This window comes from Hyperolius riggenbachi, chromosome 9, assembly GCF_040937935.1.
Source record: "Hyperolius riggenbachi isolate aHypRig1 chromosome 9, aHypRig1.pri, whole genome shotgun sequence".
Taxonomy (NCBI): Eukaryota; Metazoa; Chordata; class Amphibia; order Anura; family Hyperoliidae; genus Hyperolius; species Hyperolius riggenbachi.
Window position 1 is genome coordinate 195,885,690 of NC_090654.1, and position 9,896 is coordinate 195,895,585.

General features: G+C 41.9%; 1 protein-coding gene across 4 annotated transcripts in view; it reads right to left on the reverse strand.

Annotated features, from left to right (window-relative positions):
* The window catches only part of PLEKHD1 (pleckstrin homology and coiled-coil domain containing D1), a 664,905-nt gene that overhangs the window by 162,533 nt on the left and 492,476 nt on the right, over positions 1 to 9,896 (reverse strand). The window lies entirely within an intron of this gene.

Genomic DNA, 9,896 nt, shown 5'->3' on the forward strand with positions numbered 1-9,896 from the left:
CGCATGCCCTGATAGCGGTGCGGCTGGTTCCGCGTCCAGCGCGGCGGGTGGTACACAACACATGTCTGGTGTGGCTGGGACTGATAGTCCACACAGGTTCAGAAGGACGCGCACGCGCGCTGAGAGGCAGAACTTTTATGACAGCCAGAAGGGAGTCAGCTGACCAAGCCGGTCAGCTGACGATTCTACCAGTTCCCATTGGTCCAGCACTTAGGGGAGGCGCTGGAGAGTGCTGTGCTATATATACTGGGTGCTGGTCATTCACATGTTGACTGCCGTTGCGATCACTACGTGGAAGCACTCAGACCTTTTTGTCAGAATCTGTGTTACTATTTTGTTATACTTCAGACTAGTTCCAGGGTGTTGATGATCACGGACCTCACACCCAAGATTAGGGACTTGTGTTACCATTCTGTTATACTTCAGACTAGTTCCAGGGTGTTGATGATCACAGACCTCACACCCAAGATTAGGGACTTGTGTTACCATTCTGTTATACTTCAGACTAGTTCCAGGGTGTTGATGATCACGGACCTCACACCCAAGACTAGGGACTTGTATTACCATTGTGTTAAATGTCAGACTAGTTCCAGGGTGTTGATGATCACAGAGCTCACACCCAAGACTAGGCATTGTTATTATCTGTTATGACTTTCTGCTTTCCTGACCTCTCTTCTGATCACTGATTCGGTACTTCGCTATATCTGATACTCTGTTGCCAAACCCTGCGTGCCTTAGGATTACCGAATCAGCCTCCTGTCTTTGTACTTTATCTGTCCGTGTGTTGACGACCTGGCTTGCCCGACCTCGAGAGCTATCTCCCCTGTTAAGAGATAGTTCACAGATCAGTCAGTGACATCCTCCTATTGGTGTCACTCACACTCTGGTCCTTCCTACTCCCAGCCTGACTCCTCCTTTCGGGAAATTCCCAGGTTACTGTTAGGTTCTTGTTCTCTGGTGCAGTATTCCTTACTGCCTTTATACCTGTTGTCCAGGTATTGTCCTCAAAGTATTACTGTTGCACCAAACACTCATATCACTCAGGTGTCCAGAGGTTAGTAATATATCTGATTATCGGTGATTCTGCAGATCATCAATAATCAGGTGTATATCTGTATTTTTGGTGATACTGCAGATCACCAATAATCAGATCCTCTCTGTGTTACACCGATCATTACATTGATCAACTAACAGTGAGTATATCACAGATAGGGTTTTTTGGGAAGATCCCTGGGCATGGCAAAGTAGTTCAAACCCAGATTGTGGTCTGGTAGAATTTGGGCGTATATTTAATGTTCTAAGTAATGAATGTAGCTGGACCAGCCCTAGCCAATCCAGATTCTGATTATTAAACTTATTTTTTAATTCGGTCAGCGTGAGCCAATTTCCTCGACCCCACAACTTGTCTGCGGTATTAATACCAGCTTTCCTCCACTCTCGCAAATAGTGGTTCAAACAGCCTAGTTCAAACTCGGGATTGTCCAGTACTGGGACATGAGGAGGAGGCCATGGCGAGATCTCTTTTTTGGACCTTGTCAGAGCAAAAACCCTAAGGGTATTGTGTAATGTTGAAAGGCTAGCCCAGGGGCGTCGTGGAATCGCGGATGACCAAGGCAGGTTTATGAGTGGAAAGGTTGTAGCAGCTTGTTCTACCTCGACCCATTGTTTAAAGTGTTGATGTCTGTGCCAGTCCACTATCCTTGTCAGTATGGCCGCATAGTAGTATTTCTGAATGTCAGGAGCTGCTAGGCCACCAAGGTGCTTAGGTCTATGGATGATTTGTCTTTTGAGACGAGGGGGTTTCCCTTCCAGATAAACTTACCAAATAATGATTGGGCCCTTCGCAGGAATGAATTAGGTATATAAATAGGTAAAGCTTGAAATAGATACAGAAGTTTGGGCATCAGGTTCATTTTTAATATTGCAATTCTCCCCATCTAGGAGAAGTGGGGATGATCCCATTTTATTTAGTCTGTTTTCAGAGTCTCAACTAGAGGTGGGAAATTCATCTGGAAAAGATCTTTCACGTCTGGCGTGATTTTTGTCCCTAGATAAGATATATGTATAGTGTTCCATCTGAAGGGGAATTGTGTTGCTAAGTGAGCTTGTGTATTGTGAGGTAAATTAATATTGAGTGCTTCACGTTTGTCAAAGTTTATTTTGAAGAGACTGAGGTCTCCAAATTTTTTAAATTCAGCTAGAAGATTTGGTAGGGTTATTAAGGGGTTCGTGATAAAAAATAATAAATCATCCGCATATGCCGCGACTTTTTGGGGTCTACTAGCCAATAGGATTTCCGTTTCAGAAAAGTCTTCCTCAATAGACTCTATTACATCTGGGGGGAGCTTAGGCATTTTTTATTCAGCTAGATAAGTCTTTATTTTTCCCATTAAGGTATGCGTATCAGGGGGACTACCTTTCTTGAGATTATAGAGAGTGGAGTAAAAATTTCTAAAGGAATCAGCGATAGATTCACTGCGAATATGTTTTTTAGAAGTAGAATCTATGATTTGTGATATGTAGTTTCTTTGCTGCTGTTGTCGTAGGGCTCTAGCTAGTAAGCGTCCTGATTTATTTCCATGCAGGTAGAATAGATTTTGACATCAATATGCAGCTAAGCGAGCTTTAGATTGTAGAATTTTTTTAATTGATTCTCTTGCCTTGGTGAGCTTATCGAGATCTGTTTGATTTAGTGATTGTTTATGCTTGGTTTCTAGTGTGTGTACTTCTAATGTCAGATCTTTTAGTGTCTGTTCCCTTTCCCTTTTGAGTCGTGATCCCAACTGAATCAGGTATCCTCTTAGCACACACTTATGTGCTTCCCAGACAATTACAGAAGACGTATACTCAGCGGTATTAGTGGTAAAGTATCTGTCAATTTCGGTTTTAATATTTGCGACAATATCTTCGTTTTCAAGCAAGGAGATATTAAATTTCAAGTTCATGGGCCTAGTTTTGCGAGTTCTGCAGTCGAGAGTCAGAGAAATAGGTGCGTGATCAGAATACGTCATAATTCCAATGTCTGTAAGGGGAGAGTCAGATAATAAATTATGTGAGACCAACAAATAGTCTATTCTGGTATATATGCCATGTACTGTGGAGTAATATGTGAAGTCTCGTGTGGTTGGGTTGAGGGTTCTCCAAATGTCCACTAACTGGCGGTCATGCAAAGCTTTTTTAAGTTTGTTTAGTTTGTTATATGGAATGGAAGATTTGCCATGTGAGGTGTCTTGAGTAGGATTTAATGGAATATTAAGGTCTCCCCCAATGATGATACTTCCCTCTGCGAAAGAATCCAGTATATTCAAATATCGCAGTAGGAAGGCCACCTGGTCAGCGTTAGGTACATATACTGAGCTTATAGTGTATTTGTGACCTCCAATCTTACATTTCATAATGATAAATCTGCCTTGGTCATCTTTTGTTGTCTCCACTTCACTAATCAGTAAGTCTTTATGTAAGAGAATCGCTGTGCCCTTAGTTTTGGAGTCAGGGGAATTGCTCATATATATTGATTGGTATCTCTTATCCTTTAATTTTGGTGGATTATTACCTTTAAAGTGTATCTCTTGTATTAATACGATGGTTGCTTGCTGTTTGTGCATATCATGTAGCAATGTAGACCGTTTTTCAGGAGTGTTAAGCCCCCTGGCATTAATAGATATAATCTTCAGATTGGCCATTCATCTGATTGAACAAAACCGTTCGTTGGCAACCTATCCAGGACTAAAAACTTAAACATAAACAGTAAGGAATAGCCCAAAAGTGGGCTATTAGTGTAACTACGTGAGTTTAGTACCGTAAAGTGGTATGTAGTCTGTAAGACTTTCCTATGAGGGAGCGGGGGAACCATCGTCGCACAGGGCATAAAGGTTCTCCCCACCCATCCAGGAGTATAATCGAAAACCTTATTCCATTTCTCAAAGGAAAGGAGTAAACATAGCGTGAGACAATATGACAGTTGGTATAGTTAGCTGATGATCGGAGGTGGTAGGCAAGCCTGGCCAGCAAGCATCTCTTATATACATTCTATTGTGCAATTAAACCTGCTATTTATATTTTTATTTTTTGGGAGTGAAATTTTCAGTTAACCTGAGATTCAGGGGACTGAAGTTATAATCTATTTAGGGGTTGAGAGGTATCTCAAATTAGTGTGGGCCATTTCCATTACATCCTATAGCTGTTACATCTAAAATATATATACAAAAAGAGTTGCTTTTCCTTAGTGGGGGAGCCTAGCTAGGTTAAGGCTTCAATGGTTGGGGGCGGTTAAAGCGGATAGAGAGTATATGGAAGCCTATTTGAAAGTAAAGAATATTCTCTTTGGCAATTGGCAGTCTAATAAGATGAGCATTAGACAGATGTCATTTATGTCTGCCATATTCCTGCATGTGTAGAGACAATTTATAGCAGTTTGATCCAGCATGCATTCACATAGTAGGCTAGATAAAGATAGGCATATGTAAGCCCTCATAGAGGGCATAGGCATATTATCCATAGGATGCATTAAACATGTTCGCTTGTATGCATGATCCACACCCATATGTCTCTAATATGAAGAAGTGCTTAACTTGTATTTCTCTGCTGTGCAGATTGTTATGTACAGTGGAGGAAATAATTATTTGACCCCTCACTGATTTTGTAAGTTTGTCCAATGACAAAGAAATGAAAAGTCTCAGAACAGTATCATTTCAATGGTAGGTTTATTTTAACAGTGGCAGATAGCACATCAAAAGGAAGATCGAAAAAATAACCTTAAAAAAAAAGATAGCAACTGATTTGCATGTCATTGAGTGAAATAAGTTTTTGAACCCTCTAACAATAAAAGACTTAATACTTAGTGGAAAAACCCTTGTTTGCAAGCACAGAGGTCAAACGTTTCTTGTAATTGATGACCAAGTTTGCACACATTTTAGGAGGAATGTTGGTCCACTCCTCTTTGCAGATCATCTCTAAATCCCTAAGGTTTCGAGGCTGTCTCTGTGCAACTCTGAGCTTGAGCTCCCTCCATAGGTTTTCTATTGGATTAAGGTCCGGAGACTGACTAGGCCACTCCATGACCTTAATGTGCTTCTTCTTGAGCCACTCCTTTGTTGCCTTTGCTGTATGTTTTGGGTCATTGTCGTGCTGGAACACCCATTCACGACCCATTTTCAGTTTCCTGGCAGAGGGAAGGAGGTTGTCGTTCAGGATTTCACGATACATGGCTCCGTTCATTTTCCCGTTAATGCGATTAAGTTGTCCTGTGCCCTTAGCAGAAAAACACCCCCAAAGCAAAATGTTTCCACCCCCATGCTTGACGGTGGGGACGGTGTTTTGGGGGTCATAGGCTGCATTTTTCTTCCTCCAAACACAGCAAATTGAGTTAATGCCAAAGAGCTCTATTTTGGTCTCATCAGACCACAGCACCTTCTCCCAGTCACTCACAGAATCATTCAGGTGTTCATTGGCAAACTTCAGACGGGCCTGCACATGTGCCTTCTTGAGCAGGGGGACCTTGCGAGCCCTGCAGGATTTTAATCCATTGCGGTGTAATGTGTTTCCAATGGTTTTCTTGGTGACTGTGGTCCCTGCTAATTTGAGGTCATTCACTAACTCCTCCCGTGTAGTTCTAGGATGCTTTTTCACCTTTCTCAGAACCATTGACACCCCACGAGGTGAGATCTTGCGTGGAGCCCCAGAGCGAGGTCGATTGATGGTCATTTTGTGCTCCTTCCATTTTCGAACAATCGCACCAACAGTTGTCACCTTCTCTCCCAGCTTCTTGCTAATGGTTTTGTAGCCCATTCCAGCCTTGTGAAGGTCTACAATTTTGTCTCTGACATCCTTGGACAGCTCTTTGGTCTTTCCCATGTTGGAGAGTTTGGAGTCTGCTCGATTGATTGATTCTGTGGACAGGTGTCTTTTATACAGGTGACTAGTTAAGACAGGTGTCCTTAATGAGGGTGACTAATTGAGTAGAAGTGTCTAACCACTCTGTGGGAGCCAGAACTCTTAATGGTTGGTAGGGGTTCAAAAACTTATTTCACTCAATGAAATGCAAATCAGTTGCTATCTTTTATTTAAGGTTATTTTTTCGCTTTTCCTTTTGATGTGCTATCTGCCACTGTTAAAATAAACCTACCATTGAAATTATACTGTTCTGAGACTTTTCATTTCTTTGTCATTGGACAAACTTACAAAATCAGTGAGGGGTCAAAAATTATTACCTCCACTGTATATATAGGCTAGCACCCAGTTTAGGCGTATGTTAAGTCTATAGAGATCAGTTTCTAGTCATAGCAATCTCCTTAAAGCAACCTCAGTTTAGCCATTGTGTGGATTAAGCATGCATCACATAAATATATATAATCAAGTCATTCAGGGGTAATTAAATCATGGACTGTATCTCTGGTATTACTAGTGAAGACAGTAATATATGCTGCAAATACTGCTAGAATAAGGTATCTAATTCTTACATGAAGTCCTCATCAGAAGTCCGCCACTATACGTGGATGCATATAGAAAGGTTATTTTTAGCCATCATGTATAAGGGAGTAAGGGAAGCAGTGGAAGAATGAGTGATGGCGGGCTTTTGGGACACAGTCCTCTGGTTGGCAGCCTGTATGGCGTAGTAGTTCTATAGCAGGAGTAGGATAGAATATTAAGGCACATGAACAGTACTTATCTGGCATGTAGTCCACGACCCCTATGTTGCTGTTTCGTGTCAGCTAACGCTGATCGCGTGGTTGTCTCCTCTGTCTGGAACGCTGAGGTAGGCCAGTTGGGATGTGATCTGGTTGCCATTCCGGGGCCTTGACTGTGGGTAGGCCGTAAGTGCGGAACAGCTCTGGCAGATCGGCAGGCGTCTTCACTGTGTATGACTTGTCGTTTCTCGAAGCGATTTGATGACAGGCTGTAGCGCTCGGCGTTGCATGAGAGTACTGGGCGCCAAGTCCTGAAACAACATCACGGGGGTTCCCTCATATTCAATGGCGTCTCTCTGGCGCGCTGCTTTCATAATGGTGTCTTTAGTTGCAAAGTGATGGACCCGACAGATGATGTCACGGGGAAGTTCATCTGGTGCTGGCATGGGCTTGAGAGCTCTGTGGGCTCGATCAAGTTTCAGTGGCGTATCTGCTGGTTTGCCGAGTAATTCATTAAAGATGGACGCCCGTGTCTGTTCAAGTTGCTGCGTAGTGATAGTTTCAGGCAGTCCCCTTACTCTAATATTGTTTCGGCGGCTGCAGTTTTGGAGGTCTTCCATCCCTGATCTCAGCAAGCTATTCAGCGTTTTCTGCTGCGATTGCGCTTCTTTAACTTTACCGACCTCAGATTGAAGTGTGGATATTTCACGCTCCAAGGCAGTGAGCCGCTCCTCGTGAACAGTCAGATCTTCCTGTATGCCTCGTATCTCTTCCCTTGTGGACGAGGTGATTTTGTCTGCGAGGTCAGAAAGGTCTTCCTTGGAAGGTTAACTATGGAGGTAGTCCCAGATTTCCTTTAAAGATTTAGAGATCATTTTGGCAGCCTCTGTGTCTTTGTCAGGCCTGTCTTTCGTCAGTGAGCTGTCAGCCATCTTGGGAGGCACCCGCTGATAGGTCTGGACAGACTTGTTTTTAGTGCGGAGTTTGCAAGTCACCTCGGTATAGTGCTTTTGATGTCTCTGGCTTCTCCGGGGCTCTCTGGCCATCACCTCGTGGCCTTTTACCAGGTCTGGAATAAGGTTATCTATGCTGTTTAAGTATCTCGGGTGAGGAGCTCCAGGCACCAGCGTCCTCACACGGCCATGGCTGACTCCGCCCCCTGGAAATCTTTTTGTAGCCTAAGCATGCTTTAAATTTCTCAGTAACTTGATCCCTGACCTGTCTTGTGTGTTCTTTGGACTTCACAGTGTTGTTGCTCCCAATATTCTCTTAGACAACCTCTGAGGCCCTCACAGAGCAGCTGTATTTGTACTGACATTAGATTACACACAAGTGCACTCTATTTAGTCATTAGCACTCATCAGGCAATGTCTATAGGCAACTGACTGCACTCAGATCAAAGGGGGCCGAATAATTATGCACATACCACTTTGCAGTTATTTATTTGTAAAAAAATGTTTGGAATCATGTATGATTTTCGTTCCACTTCTCATGTGTACACCACTCTGTGTTGGTCTTTCATGTGGAATTCCAATAAAATTAATTCATGTTTGTGGCAGTAATATGACAAAATGTGGAAAACTGGGGGCCGAATACTTTTGCAACCCACTGTATACATTGTATAAGATCTATTAATTATTTTTTTAAGACCAACTATTATTAAAAGAACTTTACTGTTAGCTATTTTTCCAACATAAATTTGTGATCTAATTTTCTTTTTCTGCAGCGTTTTGCCACATTGCGAAAACTGCATGCGAAAGCGCAGGCAATGATAGTCTATAGGGCCACTGCGTTTCCAGGAGGAATCTGGGTTTTTGCAAAGGATTAGGAAAAAAAATACAACCTGCACCACTTTTCCCCACAACGTCTGTGTTTTCACATTAAAATCACTAGCTACTGAGGAAAAAAAAGCGCATGTATTAATACACATTAAAAAACGCACAGTAGTGCCGCAAAACACTTGTGGGGAATTGTCCACAGTTTCCTCACACAGAAGGGTGATTCTACCCTAAGTCATCAGTACTTATTCACTGTGACCCTAGTAAATAATATTTGTTTAAATCTCCTAATTTACAGCTCATTGAGTATGTTTGGTTCTTTTGTATGAGACAAATACAATCACTTCTTAGTAAAAAAAAAACAAAAACAAAAAAAAAACCTTATTAGTCACAAAGGATTTCTAGGGATGATGATCAATGAGTTCAATGTAGATGCACGATTATGCAAACTGGGTATAAACATGTACGCAGTTTCAAAATGGACCAATCAAATTCCACCCTTGCAGAATTCAGTTGGTTTAATTTTAAGATGCATACATTTGCTTATGAGATTAGCATAATCCTGCATCAACTCAGAACAATTTGCAGACGGTAAGGCTGCTCCCCTCACATAGCACTCCTGACTTCCCCAAGCGTCCTTCACCAGATTAAGGGCTGTGGTATATGTGCGTATGTATATATATATATATATATGTATGCATGTATGTATGTATTTATTTGCTTACTTGTACTACTGTACCTGATTGTATGTGTTGGATTGCACGTATGTGTTTGTACCATCTCCGACCCTGTTGTGCCAAAAATAATTCCGGGTACAACCCCCGTTGTACTTGGCGAAATAAATCTGATTCGGATCATATTTACCATCCCTAATAATTTCCAATCTAACAAATTAATCGTTTTTTAGAATTAATCATAAAAATTGTACCATTAATTGGCACCTTTAGGCACACAGATTTTGAACAGCTACTTTAGCAGATCATCTTACTCTCCAGCAGAGCAGGTGCTGACCACCTTGGTGATTCAAGGAAGATACTTTCAAAACCCCCATTCACAATAATATCCATGGTGCAGGGTCAGATTCCTGCAAACGCCACAAAGGTCCAGGCCTTGGGCTGCTGCTGCCCAAAGGGAGGGGAGGGCTGGGCTGGTGCATATGAAAAAAAAAGTCTGCAATTGGAAGTAGTCTCAAAATTAAAGGGTGTGCCGACAAAGGCACAAAAATATCTCACAGGGATTGGTTCTCAAAACATGGCCTGTCCCTGTTGGGTGCTATGCAACAGTACTGCTCAACAATGCTGATTACAGCAAAGCCAATTCATCACTTTTATACACTTTTAATCTCGAATGCCTTTATGTTTCTATATATGTTTCTATAAATAGGCACCTACGATGTGTTTAATAGCTTTTATCGATTAAATCAGTTATCACATATTTGAAAAACATAATAATATTAACATAAAGAATCTAAAAGCCCCGTGTGCCACTAAGT